This window comes from Agelaius tricolor, unplaced genomic scaffold, assembly GCF_023055355.1.
Source record: "Agelaius tricolor isolate 1412-34295 unplaced genomic scaffold, bAgeTri1.0.p SCAF_61, whole genome shotgun sequence".
NCBI classification, from domain to species: Eukaryota; Metazoa; Chordata; class Aves; order Passeriformes; family Icteridae; genus Agelaius; species Agelaius tricolor.
The window spans coordinates 1,863,437-1,891,284 of record NW_027269321.1 but is presented as its reverse complement, the minus strand read 5'-3'; the positions used below and the strand labels follow the sequence as shown (position 1 = coordinate 1,891,284).

General features: G+C 56.6%; 1 pseudogene; it reads left to right on the top strand.

Moving 5' to 3' along the window:
• The first annotated feature begins 287 nt into the window (after window positions 1–287).
• The window catches only part of LOC139605190 (zinc finger protein 850-like), a 273,898-nt pseudogene continuing 246,337 nt past the window's right edge, over window positions 288–27,848 (top strand).

Here is a 27,848-nt window from a genome sequence, read left to right as displayed (position 1 = left end):
TCAACTCCATTTCCTGCTGCATCCTTAGCTTTGTGATCTGCCCCCAGTTTGCCCAGTTTGCCTCTCCTTTGGCCCGGGCCGGGTTCCCCCCGCCCGCAGCGGCTGGGAGCAGCCGAGAGCCCCGCGCTGCCCATGCCGACCTGGCCCGGCTCCATGGCCGCTGCTGCCGCGGGCTGCGAGGGCTGCGGGAACGGGGCACCGAGGGTGTGGCTGCTGCTGGGGGAGGAGGAGGAGGGAGGGAAGGGCAGGGATGGAGGGGGAGGAGGAGGCGGGGTTAGGGGGGAGGAGGAGGAAAGGGAGGAGGGATGGAAGGGGAGGGATGAAGGCGGAGAGAGAGCAGCGATGGAAGGAGGAGAAGGAGGTGGGGTTAGGGAGGAGGAGGAGGAGAAGGGATGGAAGGGGAGGGATGGAAGTTGAGAAGCCGGTGGGGATAACAGAGGGGGGATGGAAGAGGACGATGGGAGGAAGAGGAAGAGGAGGGACAAAGGCAGATTAAGGCTGAGCTGAGGGAACCATGCGTTCCAGCCCTGCCTGAATTCGCAGCCCCCACCTGTGGGATCATCGCCCCCCCCATGGCTCCGGTGAGCGGGGAGGGGGAGCCCGGCCCGGATATCCCGGGGGGTCCCTGGGTTGGGTTTTTGGGGGGATGTTTGGAGAATGAAGAAGTCCAAGGCTGAGCGGAAAAGGCCCCTCGGGGGGACATCGGGGGGTGGCGGTGGCGGCTGCGGGCAGAGGCAGCCTGGAGGAGCAGAGCCCTGTGTGCCCCAGGAGGCCAAAGTGGGGAGGCCAGAGAGGGGGGAGCGCCGCCATTGGCGGGAGCCTCAAGAGCCTGGAGAGGGGCAGGGGGGACCCCTTGGAGCCGCTGCAGCCCAGAGCAGAGAATGAGGGGAGAAGGGAGCCCGGGAGCCCAAACAGCCCCAGCATCCCGAAATGGGGAGAGCCAAGAGGGGGGAGCTTTTGGCATTGCTGGCACTGCCAGCAGCCTGGGCAGGGCGGGCACCCAGGAGAAGGGGGACCCCCAATCCAAGCATGACCCCAGCAGCTGGGACAGGGTCGAACCCCTGAACACCAAAGGGGAGGGACCAGGGATGGGGAACTCCTGGGAGGCTTTTTCAGGGCTGCATCTTGGTGTTTGGGAGGGTTTACTGGAGCCCAGATGGCCGGTGACTTGTAGAGATGGACTTGGGCAGAGGGACCTTGAAACTCAATGTGCTCATCCCTTGTTTTCTCCAAACCAGGATTTCACATTGCCAACCCCTGGGAGGCTGCGCGTAAGAGGAAGATGCTCCAGGGCACTGAAGCAGGTGAGGAGGAAGTCAGTGTCTCTGGAATGCTTAAATTTAGAGGGTTTTGGGAAAGCTTCAAAAGACAAGCCTCAGAGACAGTAGAACTGTGATTATAGCTTTGCAGCAGCCATAAGATTGGTCAGCAGAAAAATTATAAAAGAAGTAGAAAGTAAGGAGCATTAGAACAACGGTCTGTGCATTAACACTTATTTATACTAACTCCCTAACCTGCAGAAAAGTATATATAGCAAGATATCAGGAAGTTCCAAGCTTAATAATGGAGCTCTGTTCATCGTGTTGTAAGGCTTACAAATAGGTATTGTGTTTGAAGTAATGGAGCATGGTTTTAACCAATAGTGCTTGGATGGAACCACTGTCAATATGCTTTTGCTTTGTGTGATTGGTGAAAAACCTTTTAAAGTAAGTTTTAACATTAAGGTTTTTTTCTGCTACCTGGGATGTGAGCTGCTGGCATCCTCCCATTGGCATAACCAAGAAATGAGACTGATGCTGAAAAATAAAACAGCTCAAGATGCGTTCCTAGCAGTCCAGTCCTGTTTGTGATGTGTGCACAGCCGCGAGCTGGCGATGAATGCCCCTTTCCCCTCTGTGCTGCTCCATCTCCCAGCCCAGCAGGGCCCCCAGCTGCAGCACAGCCCTGGGGGGATCTCGTTGCCCTTGCCTGTGGCAGGGAGGCAAATCCCATGCTGTCCTTGTCCTTCCTCGCCCAGAGCAGGAGCTGAGCATGGAGAGCAGGGAGGACAAATGCCCGTGGCAGAACCTGGTGGCAGAGGCCGTTTTGAGCGGCTCCACGGCGCAGGAAGCCAACGGGGAGGAAAAGGCCCGGAGCTGCCGCACGAGGAGGGGCTGCAAACGCAGATGGCGGGGATGTGAGGGGGAAAGAGGCAGCCTGGGCCGGGAAGGCGGCCGGAGATGGAGCCAGAGCTCGGAGCTGGTGCTTCATGAGCAGCTCCATGATGGGGAGAAGCCCCACACGTGCGTGGAGTGTGGGAAGAGCTTCAGGTGGAACTGCCACCTGATCAGCCACCAGAGGATCCACACTGGGGAACGGCCCTACGAGTGTGAGGAGTGTGGGAAGAGCTTCAGCCGGATCTCCAGCCTGATCGTGCACCAGAGGTCCCACACTGGGGAGAGACCCTATGAGTGTTCCAAGTGTGCAAAGAGGTTTCAGACCAGCTCCCATCTCCTCCGGCACTATCAGAGTCACACAGAGGAGAGGCCCTTCCAATGCCCCGACTGTGGGAAGGGATTCAAGTACAACTCCACCCTCGTCAGGCACCAGCGCATTCACACTGGGGAGAGGCCCTATGAGTGTGATAAATGCAGGAAGAGCTTTCAGACCAGCCCTGATCTCGTCCTGCACTATCGGATTCACACAGATGAGAGGCCCTTCCACTGCCCAGACTGCGGGAAGGGATTCAAATACAACTGCACCCTTGTCAGGCACCGGCGCATCCACACAGGGGAGAGTCCCTACGAGTGTCCCCAGTGTGGGAAGAGCTTCTCACAGAGCTCTCACTTGACCCAACACCAACGGAGGCACCGGTAAGGGAAGCCCTGCGAGTGCCCCGAGTGCGGGAAGAGCTTCGTGCGCTGCTGCAGCTCCATCCCCCACTGGAGGAGGCACTTTGGGCACAGCCCTGGTCACTCACATTCCCTGTGATCCATGTTGGGAACACATCTGGCTGCTTCTCCTTTGTTTGGCTTTAATTTTTGCTCTTCTCAATATCTTTGCACTCCAAAAACCAAGAGGGATTGATCTGTCACCTCAAAACCACTCAAATCCCACTGAAAACAGCTACATTTTAAGCCATAAATGCTCAATCGCACTTCAAATTGCTTGTTCCCTCCTCAAAAAAACTCCATCCCAGGATAAACTTGCTCAGTTCCACACCCATCAGGGTGAGATGGGGTTAGAAGGGGATTGGGAGAAGTGGGATCCCAATGTGGAGCAGTGGGATGGAGATTGTGTGGGGCTGGCTGTGTGGGATGTATTTGATAGCAAATAAAACTTTCAAGAGGTCCTGATTTCTGTCCCGTTCATTTTCAGTCAGTTCTGTTTGCAGAGTGCCACCTTGTCAGCTGATTCAATTCCTATAGAAGTCCTATTTTTAAATCATCTAACCCAAACAGTCCAAAAACCAATATCCAAGTAAAGCCACTCACCTGTAATTAAATTTTTAAAAAATATTTTAATTGTTTTTGAGTATCTAAGGGTGATAAAGTTTAATTGTTTGGTTAAAATGTCCGAGAAATTATACTGCTGTTTGGTTTTGCGTTTAGTATATTTGTAATATGAATTGTTTAACTACGGTGTGTTAGATTGTATGCTAGTTTTTTTAGATGTTTTTTATCTAAAGTATATTAGTCATCGAGTTAAAACTTTCAAAAGGGATTTCTTGGTATATAACTTGTTTATTTATATGCATTGGTAATATTATAGCAACAATTGTTGTTTTTTTGGGTTGAACCATTGGAATATTGTAAGGAAGACTTGAGATTTTTATATTTAATTTTTATTATAATTTATTTAATTTTAATTATTATTTCTTTATTTATAATTCTAATTTTTTTGAGATGTGTCCTGGTTTAGGGCAAATTTGAGAGAAAACCTCCACGGGGGCCCTTCCAGAAAGCAAAGCCACAGGGCCCTCCCCCCAACCGGTTCGGGAGGGATTGCTCAGAGAGAAGTGGAAAGAACCTGTTCATTTAACAGGCACAGCACCCCCAGCACACAAAATGAACAATACCCATGACACCGCTCTTTCCCGGCTCTGAAAAGGATGACAAATTCAGAAAGTCTCTCTTGGGGGTGGTCGCTCTGTTCTCAGTCCCTCCGGCGCTGGGGCAGCTGCTGCAGCCACAAGGTGCAAACTCTCGGTGTTTCCCAGCTCCCAGTCCAGAGCAGGTTCAAGTAATTCTGAAAAAAGGAAAGGAAAAACAGTCCAGGGAAAAATTCAGACTGCTTAGCTAAACTAACTAATGAGCAGAAGCAAAAAGCGAGAGCAAAGCAGGAGCAAGAGCAAAGCAAAAAGCCAAGCAAAAAGCAAAAGCAGCACCATGTACTGCCCCGTCTCTGTGTCCCACCAGCTGTGGAGGAGCAGGCTGATAAGAAACCAAAACAAAACTTTCACTCTTCAGAGCCAGTCTTGAAGGCACAGAACATAATATCCAGCATGAACAGAAGACACGAATGGGGATACAAGCATCGTAACGTCACCCTAGGACAATGTCCCAAAGGTCCATTTGCTGTAGATGGGATGACTTGCACGTCAGTGTTTTCCAAGGTAGCTTCTGCTGCTGCTGCCACACCGACTCCTGCGCTCCCGGCTGTGGCTGATTGAAGAATGTCCAGGTTGTGGGGGAGCATTTGTGTCACGGCGCGCCCCCTTTAGCGCTCGGTTCCGCGGGTCCCAGCGGCTCCGTCTCTCTCGTCTGTGGATTTGCATTCGCCGCTTCGGTGCCCGTGCTTGTCACATCTGCTGCACTTTCCCTTGGAACCAGTATCTGTTGCTGTTTGTTACTTTTCTTTACGGCTCTGATTTGCACCCGTGGCTGCCACACCGAAGGCAAACTCGGTCGGGGCCGTTTTCTCTGTGCTGCACAAGTGGCTCAAGGGCAGTTGCCATTGCGTTGCTGGATAGGTGGCCTTGTCCTCTGGAGCTCCTACTCCCAAACAAGCTTCTGTCATGTCTGCCACATTAGCTGTTCTGGGCAAAGTTTGCAGGATCCTTTTGGAGGTGAGATTTGCATTTTCTACTGCTAATTGCATTCCTAGCACAGTTTTAACCTCTGGGCACATTCCTGGAGCCCAAACTACTGCATTTCTGAGGCGGCCTAGGAAACTCATACAAGTCTCATTTGCCTCTTGTCCAATGGGGGTATAAGATGGAGGTGCTAGTCCCATATCTGGAAATGCATGAGAAGCCTCTCATGCAAGTTTCTGAGACTGTTGCAAAATAGCAGTATGCAAACGTGCTTGAGCTTGCGGGTCAGCAAAAGGGCCTCTCCTCAGCATCATTTCTGGGGGGCCAGGCTCCCTAGGGTCTCTTTCTAAGGGGTTTTGATTATTTTTACCATTTCAACACTTTCTGTGTGTCCCTGCAAGCAAGAAAGCACCACAGAGCCTCTCCCTCAAAGCCTTGAGGTAGTGCCAAGGCAGAACTTGTTCATGCTCTTTTCCCCTGGTGATTTTCTACTCCCGTCCAGACTCTGATAGCAAAGCCGTGCTGGTGACAAAAGATTGACCTTGGCATCCTGGGGCACTTTCTGGGTGGGTGTTTGAATCTGCTTTTCCAGGCCTCGGGCTGAGCAGGGTGAGGCCGAGGCCTGGGCCCCTCCAGGCGGCGCCGGGAGCGCCCGGGGCAGCGGCGAGGGGCGGCCCTGAGGGGCGGCACAGGGGGCATTTCCCCCGAGCGGGCGGGCGGGCGGGCGGCGGGGAAAGGCGCCCTGGGCACAAGGGCAGGCACAAGGGCCCCGGCTCTCTGCAGTGCGGGCGGCCCAGCGCCGATCGCTGCTCCCGGAGCCGCTGCCAGGGCCGGGTCTCCTCCCCGCCGCTGACCCTGCACCTGCAGCGCTGCCTCCGCCTCTGCCGGGCTCCCCGGCACGGACGGCAAGGACGTGGACACGCTGCAGCAGGGGCCCAGCAGGGACACCCAGATGGTGCCGGGGCTGCAGCTCCTCTCCTGCAAGGAAAGGCTGACACAGCTCGGCTTCTTCAGCCTGGGAAAGAGACCCAGCCTTGATCCAGCTGTGGCCTTCCAGTACCTGAGGGCAACACTCAATAAAGCTGGACAGGGACTTTGTATGAGGGCAGGCAAGGACAGGACAAGGGAGCATGGATCCAAATGGAGAGAGATTAGGTTTAGGTAAGGGATTCAGAAAAAAGACTCTCCTGGAACAGGTTGCCCAGAGAAGGTGGGCATGTCCCGTCCCTGACAGTGTTCAAGGCCAGGCTGCATGGAGCTCTAGACAAGCCGGTCCAGTGCAAGGGGTCCCCAGCCACAGCAGGGGGGTTGCAGCCATGGGATTTTCCACATCCCTTCCAAGCCAAACCATGCCACGACTCCATGATTCTGGGATACTTCCCCTCCTCTGGCAGAAAAAGAAACTTGGCCCCAAGTTCCACACTGCAGACCATGTCTTTTGGCAGCCTGCAACTGTGTCAACAGAGGATGAAAAGAGATGACATTACTGACACGATTTCCCTTTTCTACTTGAAAAGTAAATGCTCTGCTCCTGTCCACTCTGGCAAAATTGTCACAAGAGGCACAATTGTTCCCCATGAAAAGCTTGGTCTCATGCAAAGAAGAAAGAAGCCAGAAGCCAACACTCTTCGTTATTGCTACGTTGTTTTCTTTGGTTACTTCTCTAATAGGAATGACTTTGGGGTGTGATTTGTTTGTTTCTCTCTTTCGTTCCTGACGGCATCGCGGTCCCCCCGCAGCGCAAGGGCGCCCTTGTGCCCCTGGAGCTGGCGCTGCTGTGGATGGTGTCGCGGCCTGGCTTCGTGCGGCTCCTGGACTGGTTCGAGGTGCCCGAGGGCTTCGCGCTGCTCATGGAGCGTCCGCAGCGCTGTCAGCACCTCTGGTACTTCCTGCACGAGCGGCGGTTCCTGACGGAGCCCGTGGGGCGGGGGCTGTTCCGCCAGGTGCTGGGGGCCAAGGGGCACTGCAGCAGCCGCGGCGTCCTGCACCGCCACATCAAGGCCGAGAACGTCCTCGTCGACCTGGCCACTGGCGAGGCGAAGCTCATCAACTTCAGCTGCGGCACGATCCTCCAGGACACGTTCTACACCCGGATGTCAGGTGAGCCCAAGCCGGGGCCCAGCTGGGCAGCAGAAGTTCCTCCCTTGGCTGGCAGAGGGGGAAGAGGGAGGGAAGGAAGGAGGCAAGGAAGGAGGGGGAATCCATCTTCAGCCAGCTGCAGCCAAGTTGCTTTTTGGCAGGGCAGGGGCTGGCTGTTGTGGAACAGGAGCTGGCTGGGAGGGAGGGAGCAGCATGGGCCTGATGAGCTGCGCCCGTGTCCCATAGGAACGCTGGAGTACAGCCCACCGGAGTGGGTCCTCTTTGGCTGCTACCATGGCCAGCCAGCCACCATCTGGTCCCTGGGCATCCTGCTCTATGAGCTGCTCTGTGGGCACCTTCCTTTCCACACCAACAAGGACATCGTCCGGGGCCAGCTCTTCTTCCTGCCCCGGGTGTCTCAAGGTGGGGATGCGCCTTCAAGGCACGAGGGGAAGAATGGGGTTGGGAGGGGCGGCTGGCACATAAGTGTCCTGCTCTTGCAGCTGGTGAGGAGGTGGATCTCCTGGGCTTAGCTGGAGGAGGTGGCACCTGTGCCTCTGTGCTGGTGTCCTCCGCAAAAGAGGATCGATAGGAAGCTTTTGGCTGCAGCTATGAGCACTCCTGGTGTGGCCTGGGCACTGTGGAATGTGGGAGAGCATGGACAGGAGCCTTGTCCCGCTGAGTGGCGGTTTCTGGTTTCACTCCGCAGAGTGCCAGCCCCTTATCAGGTGGTGTTTATGCATGGAGCCCACAGAGAGGCCAGCACTGGAGGACCTTTTTGAGCATTCTTGGCTGCAGGAGCCCTGCCTGGCCCAGGAGACAGCAGAGATGCCTTCCTGTGCACAGGAGGATCCAGGAGCCCAGCAAGCAGCAGCGGCACGCGTCTCGTGGCGCTGGAAGAAAACCCCGGAGCGTTTTCCTGCGGCCGCGGCGCGGAGGAGAGAGCGCAGCCGAGGAGATGCTGCTTCCGCTGGTCCCCGCGAGCTGTGGAGGGAGCGGCTCCGTGCTGCCCGTCCCATTGGAGAAGTGGTGGCAGTGCGGTGAAGGTGCCACGGACTGGGACAGGGGAAACATCCCCCTGCAGCTCAATGGCATCGTGATGTCCCCGCAGGCCGGGGCACAGCTGGCGCGTTCTTCTGGAGCACGATGTGGAGCTGGGAACACCATCCTGGAGCTGGCCGCTGGCGGGGCAGAGCCGATTGGCTTTGGCTGCGGCCCCTGCCTGGAGGACACGCTCTGCGCCCCGATGGAATCAAGATGAGTCCCCAGCCGGCGCAGGGGCGGGGGGATGCTGGTGCTCCCAGGCACGGCAGGGCTCGGCCTGGCCACGCGCTGGAGGTTCCCCGCTCGGCGGCGCTGGGGAATATTAATTTTCCCTCCGGCCACCGAGCTGCTTTTTGGCAGGACAGGGGAGGGATGTTGTGGAAGGGGAGCCGGCTCCTGGCCTTGCTGACAGCTTCTGCCAGCCAGCCTGGCACGGGCTGAGGCGGGAGCAGCCAGCCTGACAAAAGCATCCATCCATGTGGATGGGGGCGGCAGAGGGGGACAGGTTCCGAAGCCGTGCCCCAGCTGGTCTGCTCTGCACGCCCTTGAGGAAGGGGTGCGTTTATGGGCGGGAAAGGTGCGGATTTTCCCTGCCCGTGGACAGGTTTAATTCTCACATGGAGTGGTCAGACCCTCCTCAGGCCCATGAAACGGTGACAGGCTTTGTGCTTTTTCTTGTTTCCAGGTCTTGTTTTGAATTGACTTTCGTGCAATTGTTCTTTGTTTTTCCCAGGAGGATTACACCTGGTGCCTGGACCGGACGGGGAAGCGCCTGCAGCGTCCGTGGAGCGCGTCCAGTGCCAGCGCTGCCCCAGGGGCCACGGTCTGCAGGGACAGCCCCTTCCAGAAGGACGAGGACCTGGTTTGGGATCGGCTCCTCTCCTGGCAGCAGCTCTGCAGAGGTGGGCACCCGGCTCCACAGCTCGGCTGGCAGAAGGGCTCTGGGCAGGCGGCAGCGGGCACACGGGCATCCCGCTCTTGCAGCTGCTTAGGAGGTTGCTGTGCCGGGATTAAGCAGAGGAGATGGAACGTGGCCTGCCCCGCTGCCCTTCTCTAAAAACAGAGAATGGGTCGGGAGGTTTGGGCTCTGAGCAGAGCCAGCAGCCTGGCCCGGGCACAGGCCCTGGCGGGACAGGGGGACAGGAGCCTGCTGCCACTGACCGTGGCTCTCTGGTTTCTCTCCGCAGGCTGCCAGCACCTCATGCCATGGGAACGGCACCGCTCGGCCTGCCAGCCTGGGAGGGCTGGAGGGCGGCCGGTGTTCATTTGCTGTCAAAAATAAATTGGGGTTTTTTGTCATTGTCATCATCGGAGCGTTTCTTTCCTCCTTTTCCAAGCTCTTGGCCTCCCTTCCTCCAGGGTAATCTTTTTTCTCCTTCCTCAACCGCTTGATGGCATTTGGCAGGGGGGGTTAAGCAACATGAAAAATTCAACAACAGCTCCTGTTGCCAACTGCAGCAGGCCCTTCAAGAGCCCTGAGCTTCCACCAAGGTCAGTGTGTGCCTTGCAAAAGGAAGTGCTTTGCAGTGATGGGGTTGTTGCCCTGCTGCAAAAGCGGGGAGGAAATCAGAAATGGAAAAATGTCAATTTGGCTCAACCACCGCCCACGTTCTTCATCTTTTCCCTCTTCTCCATGATAGGCAGGCAGGGCTGGACTCCAGCAAGTTTCAAGTTCTTGGTGCTCTCTGGCATCAAAGGGATCAAGTAAACTCTTGTACGCAGGGACTACAACAGGGCTACTTGTCAGAACCCAGGAAATTCCTCTGGCTGCCCCGGAGGACTCCAGCCCCTGCCCAGGGGGCTCAGAGACCCTGGCACAGAGCCCAAGACCCCTGTGCCTTTGATTTAGCCCTTGGAAAAAACAACCTTATATGAAGAATTGCGAGCCATGACAGTTTAAGTAGAATGACAGTGAATTTATCCCAGGGTGAAAAATAGATTGTTGGGGTTTCTAGAATGGGGCTTCAGGGGCCAAGATGGAGGAATCTGGCGTGTCCACCCTTTCTCCTTCGTCTTGGCCTTCATCTTCTGCTGTGATGTTGGGCCTTTTAGATTGGTTTGGAGTAGAAGCTCACTGTCTAACATAGGTAATAGGTATTGGAAAGTATTTGTAAATGTGGTAGTGGTAGTTTTTAGGATAAAAAGATAACACCACCCTGGGGCAGGCAGAGTGCCTTAGACTGTCTTCCTGAGCGGACCTTCGCAGGACAGGACAAAGAATTTTATAGATAAGATACAAGAAACAACCTTGAGAGCCAGAAATGAAGAGCTCTGACTCCTTCTTTGAGTGCCGGGCTGGGAAAAGAGACTTTGGAACTTATCTCGGGCTCACTCTGACCAGCCAGAGACCCCGAGAGCATGAGTCTGTAAGACGAAATACTGAAGGATTGGCACCAAAACATAAATATCCTTGTTGGCCGTGTCTTCTTGACCAAGAAATCCTTCAAAGCTCTTGTAACTACAAGTCTTGCGGCCCTGTGAGCCATGCGGTGCAGTTGTGAGCCAAACTCACCCTTCCTGTCTATGGAGAAGAGAAGAAAAAGCAATGGCATCATCTGAAAAACTCAGAGGTCCGCTCTCTAGCTCCTTCCAAACTCCTTCAAATCGCCCAAAGTGCGATTTAGCTACAAATAGGTGTCAAGGACTCTTAGGGCTGGCTCTTGGACTCCAGAGCAGCTGCTTTAGAATCTTTCCCAGAACCCTGTGCAGTTCTGTGGTGCCAGAAATGGATCATTTGAAGAAACTTTCCCAACTGACTTGCATGGAGGTTTGTTTGAAGGGTATTTGAGGAGAAAGGCTCCCGGCAGAGCTCTGGGCTTTGGCCTAGCTGTGTCCCCTGCTGATTGTCAAGTGTGCCATCAGCTGCAGGGCTTTCTGGGCTAAAACTATCATCAAGTCACTGGGACTTGCTATTTTTGCCTCTAAAAGCTGGAGCCACTTTTGGGGCAAATTTGAAGACCTCATCTCTGGGTGGATGGAGCAGCTAGGATTTTCCCAGTTGCTGGCAATGGTTCTCCAGGCCCTGGGTGTAAAACGGGGCTGCCCAGCAAGTGTGGATCTGCAAGATGATAAACAATTGTCTTGGTTTGAAAAGAGAGGTGTCTGCTAAGGAAGGCAGAAGCCTTCTCTGAAATGGAAAATGTCAATCCCCTCCCTTCACATGATTCTCATTTAGAAATTCAAATGCTCTCAGGGAAAGATATGGGGATAGGAACTGAGCCCGCAGAGCTGGGCAGCGTTTGCTGATGCTCTGAGCCCTTGCTAAAGATCCTGTGCGGGCTGTCTCAGACACCTGGGGCCAGGGATTCCTTCCAAGCTGGGCCACTTTGGCTGGGCCGGGGGCGGCCCCGGGGCAGAAGGCAGTGTGTGCAAGGGCCCTGGGTGGCACGCTGCAGCACGGTCACCGTGCCATGGAACGGAAGCCGGTGTCCAAGGCCCCTTTGTGACACGTGGGAAATAGAAGCTTGCCCGGCTGCTGGCAACACGCAACGGGGCACAAGGGGACAGAGCGGTGCCGTGAGGAGCCCCTGCACAGCGCACTCGCTCCCGTCTGACCCGGAGCTTCTCCGTGGCGCTGTTCCTGCAGCTGAGCTCGAGGCCAGAGCACAGGACTCGCTGACCCGTGGCCTTCCTGAGGCTTCTATTCTGCAGCTGCCCTCAAGGGCAGAGCGTGGGACTTGGTGCCCCGGAGCTTTCCCAAGGCATCTCTCCTGCAAGTAGCTCCAGGCACAGCCATGGAGCAGAGAGCCCCGAGAGTGCCCAAGCTGGCCTGGGTGGAGGAGGAGGAGGAGGAGGAAGAAGAAGGCCCTGGAGCTGCCCCAGCACAGGAGACAGAAGAGGTGGTGTCGTTCCATCCACCGCAGGAGGGTGAGTGGCAGAGCTGGGCTGCAGGGCTGGAGCCTGTGCCAATTGGCGCCATGCCATGCCATGCCATGCCATGCCATGCCATGCCATGCCATGCCATGCCATGCCATGCCATGCCATCCCCTGGGGAAATGCCCATGGACAGGAGGGAAGAGGGGCCGGGCAGACACCCCGCAGTGGCCGTGCTCCATCCCCTGCGGCATCCCGGGGCTCTCCCTGCCTGGGCAGCGCAGGGCTGGGCTCTGTTCTCCGGCCTCTCCCGCAGCCCCTCAGCTCTGGCTGCGCTCGCTCTTTGCCAGATGCAGCCCTGGAGCGCACACAAGAGCAGGAATCCAGCCGTGGCCGCTTCCGCAGAACAGCGCAGGTACCTGCAGCCACCCCCACCTGGGCTGGGCCTGCTGTCCCTGCTCAGCCCAGCACCGTGTGTGCAGCACTCCATGCAACATCCCCGGCCTCTTGCCCTTCTCCTACAGCTCGTCTGCGACTTTATCCGGAGCATTGGGCAGGATGAGACCAGCACCATGGGCACTGGGCTCAGAGCTCTCTCAGAGCTCCTCAGTCATGAGACCAGTGCCGCCCTGCTGGATTTGCTTCTGGAGAAGGGTGTTGCCAGGCCAGAACAAGTGAGCAGCCTGGGGCCAGGCTTCAGTTCCCCCATGAGTCCCGTGGCTTCCCCAGCCACGCCTGCTGGTCCCTGGGAGCCTTTGAGGCCATGGCAGTGCGCTGGCAAGGGAAGCACTTCTCTGGGGACCCTGGGGACATGGCTCCCTCTGGCAGCTTTCCAAGTCTCCCCGTGCCTTCTCCAGGTGCCCGCCATGGTGAGGTCCATTCACCGATGGCTCCTGGCCAATGATTCTGCCCAGCACAGGCTGGACAAGGCCCTGCTGAATCTCACCAGAGCACACCCAGGTGACGCAGTGGTGACGCTCCTGCGTGTGGCCCCGTCCTGTGACAGGTATGGGGCCCACCTGCCCAGAGGGCTCAGGCCTTCCCAGCCCATCACCCTGTACCGCCTGGCCCAGGTGTCTGAGCAACAGAGAGTTCCAGGGCCCTCTGGCTGCTGCCTTTCCCAGCCCTGGCACGTCAGCCCCCGAGCCTGCTGCCTGCTCCCTTGCCGTCCCTCAGGGGCCTGTCCCCACAGGGCTGGGCTGCCTGGCTGCTGCTGGCCAGGCCCAGTGGGCAGAGGCAGGGCCAGTAGTCAGCCCGGGCCCCTAGGGATGCCCAGGCCACGGTGCTGTGTCTGAGACCCCCCTGAGACAGAGCTCTAACCCCGCAGAGCTGCCATCACCATGTGGAAGACCATCATGTGCTCGTCCAGCACTGCGGAGCCAGTGCTGCTGATCCTCCTGGATGTGCTGGGCAGCTGGCCAGAGTGCAGCACGTGCACCTCCGATGGGGACAAAACGGGTGTCTTTGGCCTGGCTGTGAGTTTCTGCAAGTGGCCTTTGCTGGCCACAAGGCCGCCTCTCCAGCAGCTCTCCATCTTCCTTCCCCCACTGCATCTCCCTGCCTCAGGCTCTGGCCTCAAACCTGGCCCAGGGGCAGCCTCAGGCCCAGCAGGCCCCGTGCTCCCCCTGCCAAGGTCTCTCCAGGCCTCTCCCTGCCCTGCTCGGGCCCTGCCCCAGGGACACCTGGGCACTGAGCGCTGTCTTGGGGGGCTTTGTCCCTTGCAGGCAACCGTGGTGATGTGGAAGATGCTCCAGGAGCCCCATGTGCCACGTGTAGTGACATCGTATTTCCCCCAGCTATTTGTGCATCTGCTCTTTCAAGTGTTCTTCAGCACAGAAGAGATGCCAGAGGAGGTCGATGCCTTCTGGAAGGAATGCCTGCAAGAGCACGGCCTTGCCACCAGCCCCAACAGGTGCTCCATGCCAGTCCTCCTGTCCCTGCCACGTGGCCTGCCAAGGAGCCAGTGCTGCCAGGGTGACCTGGCCTTTGCTGTGCACACAGGTTGGCAGTGCAGAGCCTGAAGTCCCTGCTCTGCCAAAAGCAGTACAAGGAGGTGGTGGTGTCAGTGGAACGCAAGCGTGGCTGGGACACGCTGCTCTGTGCTGACACCCGCCACTATGCCGTGGGTCTGCTGGCCAGGTGAGACTCCCCTTCTCCCCATTGCTCCCGGCATTTGTGCCCTGTGCCCGGGCTGTCCCACACAGTCCCCGTGGCCCTGGGACACAGGGCCTTGTCACCGAGGGTCGGCCCAAGCAGACTGGAAAAGGTTGGGAGGGGAGAGAGCACAGGAGGAGACACCTCCTAAAGGGCCCAGGTCCCCTTGCAGGACGGTGGTGAAAGACCAGCAGGCTCTGCGAGCCTGTCCTTGGAGAGATTTGCTCAGGTTCCTGGTCCCTTTTTCGCCCTCCTAGGGAGATGCGCCATGCTTGTCTTGGGTTGGGTTCCAGTATTGCACTCCACCTCCTCTGGCTGCTCAGCACACAGGAGCCACACTGGGATCTGCCCGCCCTGGCGTTCCTTGTGGAGGTGAGCCGGGTGTGCAGCGCTGCCTGGCTGAGCTGCCTCCCAGCTCTCTGCCCTCTGGGAGCCGCAGCCGCCTGGGACGCTGCCCGCGCCCTGTGCTGCTGCTGCTGCTGCTGCTGCTGCTGCTGCTGCCTGGGCCCAGCCCTGTGTGGCTCCGGGCTCCTGCCGGCCGGCTCCCCCATCACTGGCCTGTGCCTTTCAGCTCCTCCAGTGCCTGGATGCCAGTGAATGTGGTGCCAGTGTTGTGAAGGTCTCTTCAAGGTACCTGCAGAGCGAGTGCAGGGAGAGGCGTCGCCTGGCGCTCAGGGCCCTGCTGGAGCTCATTGATGATCCCTCAATGGTGAGAAGGGGGCGGTGGCTGAAGCTGTGCTGGGAACGCAGTCACTTGGCCTGGCCTGGGCTTGGGGCGCTGGGGCAGCTGCTCCCAGCTCTCCTGCCTCCCGCTTCAGCTGCCCGCGTGCTTCGGGACAGGCCTTTGGCCTCTGGGCCCTGTGGCAGCAGGATGGCCTTTCACAGACTTGTGTTCCGCACAGGCCCAAAGAATGTGGAGCCTGACCCAATGCCTCATGGACCTACTGTGCGACAATGATGCAGAGATAGCTGGCATGACCCTCATCACACTCAGCTTTCTATTCCTGCACAAATCACACATTCTGATGTCAACCCCCATTGCCCTGCAGCTGGCTGAGGCGCTCCTGCCACTCTTTGACCACGTAAGGCTCTGTGCCCCCAGCCACAGCCGCTGGCTGCTGCCTGGAAACTGTGTGCCCTCTGCATTTCCAGCCCTGTGCGGAGGGGGGCCTGCAGGAGCCAATGCTGAGGTAGTTTTTCTTTTTTTTTTTCCTACAGGATAATAGCCAGGTCCAGCTGCTCTCCATCAAACTCTTCCGAGACATGATGGAGTATTTGGAAGAGAGAGAAAACCCTTTGGAAAGCCCTGTGCAACAGAGTTTGCTTGCACTTTTCTTCCACTGCCATGATGAGAATCAGCGTGTGGCAGAGGTGAGGACTCGTGGGCTGCTGCTGTTCCCCTGGCAGGGGGCTCGGCTGACTCCTGCCCTGCGCCTGCTGGATCGCAGCCTCCTGCAGGCCATGGCACGGGGACGCGGGTGCTGTGCCCTGGGCTGTGGGGCCATCTCCGCGTCCCTGCTGCTCTCCAGGCTTCTCGGGAAGCGCTGCTTTGTGCGGTCAAGTTGATGAAGAGGAGGGATCTCAAGAAGCTGGTGAAGGAGCAGCAACTGTGCAAGTTCAGCGAGTGCCTGGTAAGGAGGGCCTGCAAGGCCCAGCCTCAGGCTGGAGAAGGCCCCTGAGGGCGGCGCTCAGTGTGCGGGCCGGGCAGCTGTGCCCCTGCCCGCTGCGGCAGCCAGAGGCCGCGCGGGCTCCTCTCCAGGCTCCCGAGGGCCCGAGCCGGGTGCCCGTGGAGCCCCGGCCCGGCGGGGCTGCGGGGCGGCCCCGCGGCTCCCCGGGCAGCAGCCGGCCCGCTGCCCCCTCCCCTCGGGAGCCCTTGGCCGGCGGCTGCTGGCCGCGCCTCAGGGCTGTGCGGACAGGGGAGGCCGGGGCTGGGCGCAGGCAGCGCCCGGCCCAGGGGCTGAGCCCGCGCCAAGCCTTCTCTCCTGCCGCTCTCTGCAGCTGGCAGAGGACAGGAGCCGAGCGGCCGAGCACCTGCGCCGGGCCCTGCGCTACCTGCAGAGCCCACAGGAGCCCCTGCGAGAGGCGGCCATCAGCTTCATGGGTGAGCCACGAGCCCGCGCTCCCTCCCCGGCCCGGCCCGCCGCAGCTCGGCCCCGGCCCCGCCTGCTGCCCCGGCAGCGCCAGCCGGGCCCGGCGCCGTGGAGCCCCGCCTGGGCTGGGCATTGCTGCTGCCGCCCTCTGGCAGCCGTGCCCTGGGGCGGCAGCGTGCGCCAAGGGCCGGGCTGAGCCCTGCCGGGCCAGCAGCCCGTGTGACCACAGCGCCGGCAGCGCCGCTGGCAGGGAGCTGTGCCGCTGCCGCCGTGACAGGCTCTGTGTTCACAGGCATGGCCGGGCGGCGCCTGAGGGGGCAGCAGCGAGAGCTGCAGCTGATCTGCGCTGGTGAGTGAGGGCAGCGGGCTGGCAGCGGGGGCTGCCGGGGGGGAGCTGCAAGCCCTGCCCCGGCTGCGGAGGGCTCTGCTCCCGTGGCCAGAGCACACTGAGCTTTCAGGGCCACGGGGGCCATTGGTGGCCCGCAGCTTCGGCCTGATCGCCTTGCTCCCTGCTCCCTCCTGGCCATGGCAAGAGCCGCCTGGCATGGCCCTTGCTGGGGGCTCTCCTCGGCTCCCCGCAGATCTGCCTCTGACCGTGGCTCTGTTGCTCTCTCTTGCAGCCCTTGAAGAAAAAACAAATGACATCAGCCTCGCTGTCGGAAGCCTGGCAATTCAAACGCTCTGCATCCTCAAGTCAGGAGAGCGGGCTCCCATCTCCAGGTTCCAGTGGCTCCAAAATCACCTGCGCAGGGCATGGAAGACACGGCCTCGTGTGTCACGGCTCAGCTGCCTGCCCTGCTGCAGCTCTGTGGAGAGCTGATCCCAGAAGCTCTTTTTGCTGGGGCCACCTGAGTCAGGAGGAATTTTCTTTTACTTCAAGAATGTTCTTTTCTTTTACTTCAAGAATGTTCTTTTTTTTTTTTTTTTTTTCCTTTTACCATGTAAATATAGACTGTGTTCTAATACACAGACTGCCAGGATCTTTCTTTTGCTGCCCAGGGTGCGCAGGGCCTAGGGGCAGAGGGGATAAAGGGTGCTTGTGCTCAGCCAGCTGCCCAGGCGTGCAGTGGGCAAGGGGAAATGGCCAGAAGGCCCTTGGCCTTTGGTGGTTCTGCTGAAGCCTTTGTGCTGCCCACAGAGCGGCTGGGCAGGGGCCGGAGCTGCGGGGATCCCTGCCAGAGCGCTGCCTGGAGATGGCCACAAGCCCTGTGCCAGGCAGGAAGCGCCATCCGTGCCCTCCTGCCCGTCTGCTGCTGGCTGCCTTGCTGAGGGCTCCCGGGTGCCTCTGCCTGGGGCTGCTCTGGAGCTGCTGTGGGGCTGCGGCGCTGCTGCCGGGCAGCTTGGCCGCGCTGGGGCAGGGCCTGAGGGGCTGGGGCGCTGGCAAGCCCTGAGCAATGGGGCTGTCAGAGGCCACAAGCAGCCCCCTGGCAGCCGCCTTCTTCCTGCCAGAGCTGACTTGCCAGGCGGATCCTGGGCACTCTGGAACTAACAGCATCAGTGTTATTAGAGAATGAAAGTGATCAAAGATGTCTAAAGTCCCACCATTTCAGAGGTGTTTGAGGGGGAATTTAGGATTTGGGGACACATTCTGTGTGGAGTGTCCCTGTTGCTAAGAGGCAGGAATTTGATCTCACCCATCTTGTGTTGCTAAGAACTCCTCCCCTGACCCAAACCCAAACTCCAGCCCTGGGATACCCTATAAAAGCCCCATGGCCCTCCCTTTGCGCTGTCTTTTGGGGGTCAGAAATGGACTCTGGAGCTTTCTGAAACCCAGACCCATCTCGTTTGTTCCCGGCACCGGCAGCTGCAGCCTCCCTGGACACCATGAACTCTGGAGAATGGGGGCAGCCAGTGGGGACAGGTCCTGGACTGCAAGATAAGTGTGTGTTCTGTTTGCCATCTGTCAGTGGTGGGGCAGTTATCTTCTGTTCATTGGGCAGTTTCTCTCTTCCACAACCAATCCTCCCTCTGGGGAGGTGTGTTCCATTAATAGGCCATTAATTATTAATTATCTTCTGGTATTGGGCCACTGAGTATCACTGCATGGCTGATTAAATGACATCATCCCATTGGGAGATGCTCCGCCCAGGGGGAGGAGCCAAGCATTCCTACCTGGACAGAATCTGAGATTTGGAACACTGTAGGCAGCCTTTTCCTCCTGGATTCCCAGAGGAGCAGCTGTCTTTCTTCTCCACGGGATTCCCAGAGGATCAGCCTTTTCCAACTGGAGTCCCAGAGGAAGGAAGATTCCCAGGCCCATCTACAGCAGCCCTGGACCTTCAGAGGAAAACTCCACCCTTCTCCAGGATCCCTGCTCCAACAGAGCCACACCTGGCACTGCAGGAGGGCTGCAGCCACCACTGAATGGGACTGCTGCCAGCACCCTGACCCACAGGGTGTCAGGCCCTGTTCTGACTCTGTCAGTGGGGTTTTTTTCATTTGTACTACTGCATTTATATTTTTAATTTTTCCTAAAAAAGAACTGTTATTCCTATTCCCATATCTTTGCCTGAAAGCTCCCTAATTTCAAAATTATAACAATTCAGAGGGAGGGGTTTACATTTTCCATTCCAGGGGAGGCTCCTGCCTTCCTTAGCAGACACCTGGCTTTTCAAACCAAGGCAATAACAAAGTTACTTGAACACCACAGATACAAAATCCATTTTAATCTCTGCAAAAAGCCAATATTATGTGTCCATAACAATAAACCTCTTGCTGAGTGATGGTAGATATCAAAGCAACTTTGTTCTAAAGATATAGTTTTTATTTCTGTTGTTAATTAAGCTCAGTGAAATAGCTGCTTGTGTTAAACAGCCTGCTTTGATGGGATAACATCCAATGCACCCAGGATGAGGACACCTGTACAGATCTGCCAACTATCAGCACTCCCTGTCTGAAGTGAGCTACACTTTGGTAACATCTCATGTTTCATGCATGCAGTGGGTGACCAGATGATTTAAAATGTTAATAAAATAAACAAGAAAGATTTAAAAATGCTAATAAAATAAACAAGAAAGGTCATTTTTATTCCTCAAAATAACAACAACAACAACAACAACAACAACAACAACAACAACAAGTTCTGGTTTAATGAAAGGTGGAATCTGTTGCTCTTAAGAGCAAAGATTCATAGCTGGAATAAAGAGTGTTCAGCCCAGCTGTTTCCACTATGAGGCCGTATTTCATCCCCCCTGAAAGTCCTTCATGTTTGCACAGAAAACTGTCCCTGCACAGCCCAATAAATTCCATCACTTCAGCTGGCCAAACAACCACTGTGGTCAAGTGGGGTCTGAGCAGCTTCCAGGATCCCAAGCAGCTTCAGAAGCTTCATTTTACACCTCCTCTTCTCCCAGTGAATACCCAGCACCACCATCACTGTGGACCCATAGCTATGGATCACTGGCCTGGCCAGCACAGGGCTAATGTTTGCATCAGCCAGGAGGAGCTGCTCTGCCTGCCTGTCTGTCTCAGCCTCAGCCCTGAGACCCCAAATGCCTCCATTCTGGCCAATCCTTCCTGGTGCTGAGCATAAGAACTCGTGCAGACAAGAGCAGGGAGGGAATCTCCCCAGCCGTTTATCACCTCAGCAACAAGACCTTGGCACCAGGCTGTTATCTGTAGCAGAAAGCAGCAGCAGGAAGGAGACACCAGATCACCAGCCCCAGGCCATGGCCCTGGTGCTGTCCTTACCAGTGATCAGTGTCTGCAGCTCTCCAGGAGCTCAGGGAGCAGGGATGCTCCTCACCATCTCATCTTACCCATGCACCCAAAGCCACAGCCAGCTGTGTGCTCCTGCCCACCAGCACATGCCAAGGCACAGCGTGGGATTCTTGGGGAGGTGTCCTCTGCAGGGCCAGGAGCTGGACTTGGTGATCCTTGGGGGTCCTTTCCAGCCCAGGATATTTTGTGATTCTAAGGCTTTGGCCAGCCCAGGTTTCAGCCACCTCCCTGATCCAGGTGTGATTGACCCCAAACCAGATCTTGCCTCTGTCTACCCTCCAGTGCAAGGAACATGTTGCATCTACCCCAGACCCCTGCTTGTGTCTGATGGATCATGCTGACCTTTTCAACATATTTCTTGGAGTATTATAAAACATTATCTGACAAAAAACAAAAAAAAAAAAAAAAACCAAAAAAAAAAAAAAGAAAAAGAAAAAGAAAAAACAAACCAAAAAACCCAACAAACCAACCAAAACAAAATCAATTTGGGTAATGATGGCCTTTTGTTCCAGCTTATCCTGCACCAAACTCCACAGATGGTAACTCTGAACATTTCCCAGACCTTCACAGTAGAGCTTGGAACTGTCTCTCTGATTTCTTGGTTGTTTCATGACACATGCATTTCTCCTATATAATCCCAGTGTTTTGCTTAGAAGCCATATTATAACTGGGAATCAATCTTCTTCATTTGAACATCTAGGACAGAGTCACACATCATTTCACCATTAACTAGGATAGACTCAGCCTTGCAGATCTTTCAGGTTTTAAGCCTGGCTGTGTTGTTTCAGTTCTTTGCTGCTGCCTGTGTTTTGTGAAAAAAAAAAACCAAAAACAAACAAACAAACAAAAAAATAACAAACAAACAAACAAACAAAAAAAAACAAACCAAAAAACCAGACATTTGGACTTTCTGTTGCGGCTTGAAGAAGAACACAGGTTGTTTCATCGCTGTTGTGAGACATGTGTTACCCGGCTCATTAATTCACAACAGTTCTTGTTTTCTCTGCATTTTTCATGCTGATGTGAGACATTTGTGAAGTCCAGGGTTGTACTGCAAGTGATAATGCTGCAGTAAAGTCTGATAAACTGAGATTCCGACAAAAAAGTGTGAAAAATGTAACCTCTAAAGTTCTGAAAGCTCACATGTGACAAAACCCATAAATCCCCCCAGAGGCAGTCATTATGGTGAGTTACTAACTAGATTATGCAGCTGCATTTGTCATCATTTCCCATTACGTAGAGAATAAACCTGTCAGGCTGATTTATGGCAGAGGGCTCCACAAGATGGGAACTGGCACCTGTACTGTTCTGTGGAAAATGATGAGAAATGCTGTGTCTGCTCAAGTGCTGAATGGAAAAGGAAGGAGGGGAGATAACTGTTCTTTGAAGGCACTGATTCAGGGACAAAGACTTCAGAGAGGAGTCATGCTTGCACCCATGGGATGGCAGGAAGAGTATCCACCAACCTGTCCCAACAGCAGCAGCAGCATCAGAATGCGTTCTCCACAGGTGGAGGGAAGAGAGGAGAGAGGAGGTCTTTTGAGGGGACCAAAGTCAGTCATGGAGAAATCCTAGAAGCCTGGAATGGTTTGGGTCACAAGGAATCTGAAAAACCACCTTGTTCTAACCCCTGGTGTGGGCCGTGACAAACTGAACAGCTGAATGCCTGGCTACTCAGGGGATACTCAAGGTTTTGGATTCCATGCCTGTGCATCTACCGTGGAGCAGCTGGGTCTGCTGGGAGCAGATGGCATCCACCTGAGCTCAGAGCAGGCCAAAAGATGGGCAGATGTGGGACTGAGCAGGGCGAGGGACATCCCTGCACAGCAGCGCTCTGACAAGAGCAGCAGTGGCCTCCTCTCAGTGCCCTTCCCCGAGCAGCAGCCACTGAACACCATGGTGGCTACACAGATGCTTTTGGCTCTGCAATCCCTTTGTGCTCAAAGGCCACGCTGGGCATTTCAGCTGGGCTGGAAGGTCTGGCTGGGCAGGGAACAGGCAAGAGGCACTGCTGGTGTGAGCTCCATGTGTTCACTGGGGACACAAGGAAGATTCTGTTCATCCAAAGAAAAACACAAGCAGCCAGTCCCTGCTAACACAGCAGTGCGACTCTGTCCAGAGGAGCTCAAATTCTCTGCCAGAACCACCCCCCTGCACCTTCTTGATCTGAAGGGGACTAGAAGTGGTTTCACTGCAGTTCTTCATTTCTGCTGTCTGACAATGGGAAGGTTTCACAGAAGTCTTGGATGAACTGGATCAGGGAAGAGTCAAGCAAGAAAACCTGAGCAACCATCACCCAATCCCACTCACAGAAGAACAAGTCCCATTAGGAAAAGCACCTCAGGTGTTTTCATAGTTGATAATATGTATCCTACTCAACATTACTGATTATAACCTTTTCCATTTGGAAACTTATCAGTGGGGACTTCTGCCTGCTTTGTGAAGGGAGCCCCTGGGGCCCATCCCCTCCCAGAGGGGCTGCACTTGCTGCCTGCCGGGGCTTTCATTGCTGGGCCCACTGGGAGCCCCTGAGCTGGGCTGGGCACCAAGGGCAGGGCTGGCCCGGCTGTGATGCCTCTGGCCCCTGTGACACCAGGGGCAGCGTGTCACAATGGGGGCAGCTGGAAAAGGCCCCCGCAGGTAACGCTGGCCCAGCACAGCCTGGGCAAGCGGTGAGTGCGCACGTGGCGGGGCTGGGCCGGGCCAGGGCCGGGCCACAAGCGCCGCACCCGGGCCTGCATTGTCCCCCTGCACCCAGGGCCAGCCCCTGGGGCCGGCGCCTTGGCCGGGGCACGGGGCTGCTGCTGCTGGCCCACTGGCACAGGCCCTGCTGCCTGCCAGCTGCCCGGGGCCCTCTGCTTCTGCCCTCACATCCCTGCGCCTCCGGGCCTCACTTCAGCCCCCACAAGCTCCCTTGGGAGCCCCAGTGAAAGCCTTGTCTCTCTCCTCCTGCAGACCATGGCGCACAGAGCAGTCCTGGCTGGGCTTGTGCTGCTCCTCTTCCTGTTCCCACTTTCCATGGTGGACAGATTTCACGGGGATGGGCAGCCCCGTGCAGAGGAGATGAAAGCGGCCCCCCCAGAGCCAGCTGAGCCTGGCTGGGGACCCTGGCTCCTGGCTGCCTTGCGCTACCTGCACCAGCTCTGGCAAATTGCTCAGCCGCTGCTCCTGCTTTTGGGCTGGTGGCTCAGGCGCAGAAGGGCAGCCACGAGGCAGAGAGCAGCGGCCCAGAGAGCTGAGGAAAAGGCCAGAAGGAGGAAGGTGGAAAGCGAGCGGAGAAGGCGGCTCCTTAGGAAGAGATTCAAAGACATGGAGCAAATGCGCCGGGCCACGAAAGAAATAGAAAAGCAAATGGCCAGGCTGATTGGAATGAATAGGGATACAAACAGGATGCTGAAGGTAGGCAGGGCAGGCTTTTGGAGGAGCACAGGCAGTGGCTGTGTGAAGAAAAGCTTCCTGCTGGAGATGCTCTCTGGGCTGGCCAAGGCGAGCCGCACATCTTTGTGAGCAGCCGGCGCACAGAGCTGCGCTTGCTGCCCAGCACAGCCCTGCGCCGGGGCACAGGCTCCGGGCTCCTGACACACCCTGCCCCTCTGCCCCCTCTCTCCTCACGGGATCTGTAGTAACTGCATCTATTTTAACCCTTTCCCATACAGAGGCTTTGCATCTGCTCGGAGGAAAGCACCATTTGAAGGCATCGGGCCAATGATTGGAGAATGATTCAAATTCTTAAATAGTTTTGAAATATGTAAAATGTTTTCTTTAAAAATAGTTGTCTTTAGAAACATTTTCAAAACTTTTTATTACTATAATGTAGACTACTAGTCTTGTAAGATAACATAAATATTTTAATATTAAGTAGTAATAAATAATGGCACTTTTCTTTAGATTACATAGAACTTATAATTCATCAAAATTACCAAGAATTATTACAGTTAACAAAAACTGAAGTATACTTTATTTCTGTTTAAACCAGCAAATGTTGCTTGATCATCATGATCCAATAATTATTTTGTGTCTTGTTTAATATTCATATATACAGTACATAGACTGTTGCTACGAATGCCTATAATCACAATTGGTTAATTTAAATTACACTCTCTGCCCTCCTGTCTCGGGAGGGTGACTTCCCTCAGGCAGCTGCAGTCCCTGTCAAGATGCAATAAAGGCAATGCCTGAACAAACGCTGTGTCTGTGAGTGTCCATGCTGGACTCAGGTGTCAGCTGTGGGGAATTCCTGACACAGGGGCACCACAGCACCCTTGGCCATGCAGAGGCTCCTTTCCTCCCCTGCAGCAGCTGCTCCGTTGGTGCTGTGATCCAGCCTCTGCTCTGCGCGATGCCAAATGCAAGAAAACCACGAGTGCCACCACTCAGACTGTCACTCGGGTCCCTGCAGAGCTCAGGAGCCACCATGGCTGTGTAGGTGTGGAACCTGCAGTGGGCCATGACAGCAGGGACAGCAGGGACAGCAGGGACAGCAGGGACAGGGGGACACAGCACAGCAATCACAGCCCGGCTGCCCTGGGACAGGCCCGGCAGGCAGACAGGACACGGGGCAGGCAGGAGTCCCCATCCTCTCTGTGCCCTCCTGAGCACAGGCACATAAGGGACAGGGGCAATGGGGACACAGCCGGCCCCTCTCCTCTGGGAATATCCCACCTGCCCAGGGGCCCTGACAGAACGCAGGGGCTGAGGCTCTGCAAGGGGAACCCAAGGGTGAGCAGGAGGACCTCCAAGTTACATCTGCCCACATTCTGCATGCAAACTGCTGTGTGGAGGAGAAAACCAGAGGGGCCTTGCCAGAGCAGATCCCATCTGAGGGATGTTGTTCTCTATTCCTGCACATGGGTGCCCCATGCAACATGGAGCACATGAATGCACTTTGACAGCAGATTCTCAGCCCTGCTCGAGCGCTCTGGCACAGCAGGAGCAGCCATTCCCTAATAACACACGGGTTTGCAACTCTTGTGCAAAGCAACACAAATTGTCTCTCTCCTCCTGCAGACCATGGTGTCCAAATCAGTCCCTGCCCTGCTGGTGCTGCTCCTCTTCCACTTCCCACGGCCCGTGGTGATCAGTTTGGATGAGGATGCAGAGCTGGGCAAAGAGGGCCTGGAGCAGGCTACCCCAGAGGCACCCGAGCCTGCCTGGGGACCCCTGCTCTGGGCAGCCGTGCAGCAGGGGCCCTCCTGGGCTGCTGCTGAGCTGCTCTTACTGCCTTTCTTCCTCTGCCTCAGGTGCAGAAGTGCAGCCATGAAGCAGAGAGCAGCGGCCCGGAGAGCTGAAGAAGAGGCCAGAAGGCGCAGGATGGAAATGGAGCAGAGAAGGCTTCGGGTGTCTGGGGAACACCCCCGGGTGTCTGGGGCTCTCCTGGCCCCGTTCCCAGCCCAGGTTCCCGGGGTTCAGGAGCTGCCCTGGTGCCCGGGCCCCGCGACATCGCCTGGGTGCAGTTGGAGCCCGAGGTGCAGGCGGGCGCCGCCCGCGAGGCCCTGCAGGGCTTCAGCATCACCCAGAGCAGCGCCAGGAAGATCTCCTGCGCCAAAAAGGGACCCAGTTTCCCACCCAAATCCCCTCTCTCCATCCCAAATCCTTCTTTGTGCATTCCAAATCCTTCTTCTTTCACCCCAAATCCCCTTTCCCAGCTCCCAGGGATTTTGGGGCTCCAGAGGGGTTATTGGGGTTTTTCCCAGCATTGTACCCAGGGTCTCTCTGCAGACATTGCACCTGGAGCTGCCCCAAATAACCCCAAATTTTGGGACTGGGGGCAGGGAGGGGATGGTGATTCTAAAATTCGGGGTTTGGGGGTGTTTGACCCCAAACTTTGGGAATTGGGGGGTTTGATCCTAAAATTTGGGGGTTGGGTGGGATTGATCCTAGAATTTGGGGTTTAGGGGATTTTGACACCTCAGGGTTTGGGGATTTTTGACCCCAAACTTTGGGAATTGGGGATGTTTGACACCCCTGGGTTTGGGATTTGGGGGTTTTTGTTCCCAGGATTTGGGGTTTAAGAGGTTTTTTTTCCCCAGGATTTGGGGATCAAGGGGTTTGACACCCAAACTATGGGGATGAGGAGGGTTGGACACCTCAGATGTTTCAAACCCCAGGATTTGGGGTCAGGGGGTTTTGGCCCCAAAGTTCGGGAAATGGGGGAATTGATCCCAGGATTTGGGGGGATTTAACCCCAAAGCTGGGGGGATCAGGGGGATTTGACACCCCAGGTTTTGGGATCGGGGGGATCTGACTCCAAAGTTTGGGATTGGGGCTTTAGACCCCAAACTTTGGGGGTTGGGGGTGTTTGACACCTCAGGATTTGGGATTTGGGGGTGTTTGACCCCAGACTGTGGGAATGGGGGGTGTTGGACACCCCAAATGTTTCAAACCCCAGGATTTGGGGTCAGGGAGATTTAACCCCAACATTTGCAAATTGCAGAGTGTTTGACACCCCAGGATCTGGGATTTGGGGGGTTTAAGGCCTAAAATTTGGGGTTCGGGCTGGGGGGCAGGGGGGGAGGTTGAGATCCCAGAGTTTGGGTCTGGGGGTGTTTGGCCCCCCCCAGTGTTTGAACCCCAGGATTTGGGGTCCGGGGGAGTTGACCCCAGGATTTGGGGTGTTTGACCCCAATGTTTGGCCTCACCTCGGGTTTGGGGTCGGGGTTGAGATCAGGGACATTCCCTGGAGCCAGCGGCGGGATCGGGATCGGGAACGGGATCGGGAAGCGGAACAGGAACGGGGAGGGTCCCTGAGCCAAAGCCGGACCCCAACCCCAGGGAGAGGCCCCGCCGCAGTCCCGGAATGGCCCCATCCCCACAATCCCGGAGCCCTCCCCAGGCCCAGCCCCTCCCCGGCCGCTGAACGGAGCCTCCCTCAATCCCAGCCCGCCCCGATCCGGGCCGGAGCCATCCCCAGAGCCTCCCCCATTCCCGGCCCGGACCCTTCCATCCCTTTCTGGGGCGGCTCCTGCCGCTCCCCGCCCATTTCTGGGGGTTCCAAAGGGCCCCGCGGACCCTCCCCATTTTGGGGGTGTTGGGGGGGCCCCAGGGCCGCCCCGAGGGCCGAGGGGGGATCGAAAGCCCCAGACCCGAGGGGCTCCTGGGGGTGCCCAGTTCCTCCCGTCCCCAGCCCGAAACAGATCCTGGCCAATCAGAGTGCGGGGCTCTGATGACGATCCTGTTGCCGGGCCGACACTCGGCGCACTGGCCCCGCCTGGCGATTTCCAGCGAATCAGCGCCCGGCTCGGCTGTGACTCATCGCGTGCCGGGCAGAACCCAGCGCCTCTCCCAGCGCTGGCCAATCAGAGACTGCGCGGGGCCATTCCCAGCCAATCAGAGCGTTTGTCGCTGATGGCTCTCAGTGTCCAGGAGCGGAATTGGGGGCGGGGGGCGGTGACCCCGGCGATGGGGATGGGGCGTGCGGGGGCAGCTGGGGCCGCACTGGTGGCACTGGGGGCGCTGGGAGCCCCCCCGGCCGCGGGGGGAGCGGGGGGCGCGGGGAGAAGGGGGGCGGGGGGGCCCCAAATTCAACCAAAGGGGGGTCGGGACCCCCAAAGGGAGCAGGAGGGGCCTGGAACCCCCAAAACCAAGCACGGGGGAGGGGATTGGGGACTGGGAGAACGATGGGGAAGGGGCGGGAGAGCGGGGGGAAGAGGGGGATGGGACCCCCAAATTGAGGTGGAAGGGAGCTGTGGACTGGGGGAAACCCCCATCAAATCCCATTAAAATCCCATAAAAATCCCATTAAATTCCACTCAATTCCCATTAAACACCATTAAAGTCCAATAAAATACTATTAAATTCCATTAAAATCCCATGACATCTCATTAAAATCCCATAAAATTCCATTACAATCCCATAAAATTCCATTAAAAGTCCATAAAATCCAATTCTATTAAAATCCTATTAAATTCCCAATAAAATCCATTAAAATCCATTAA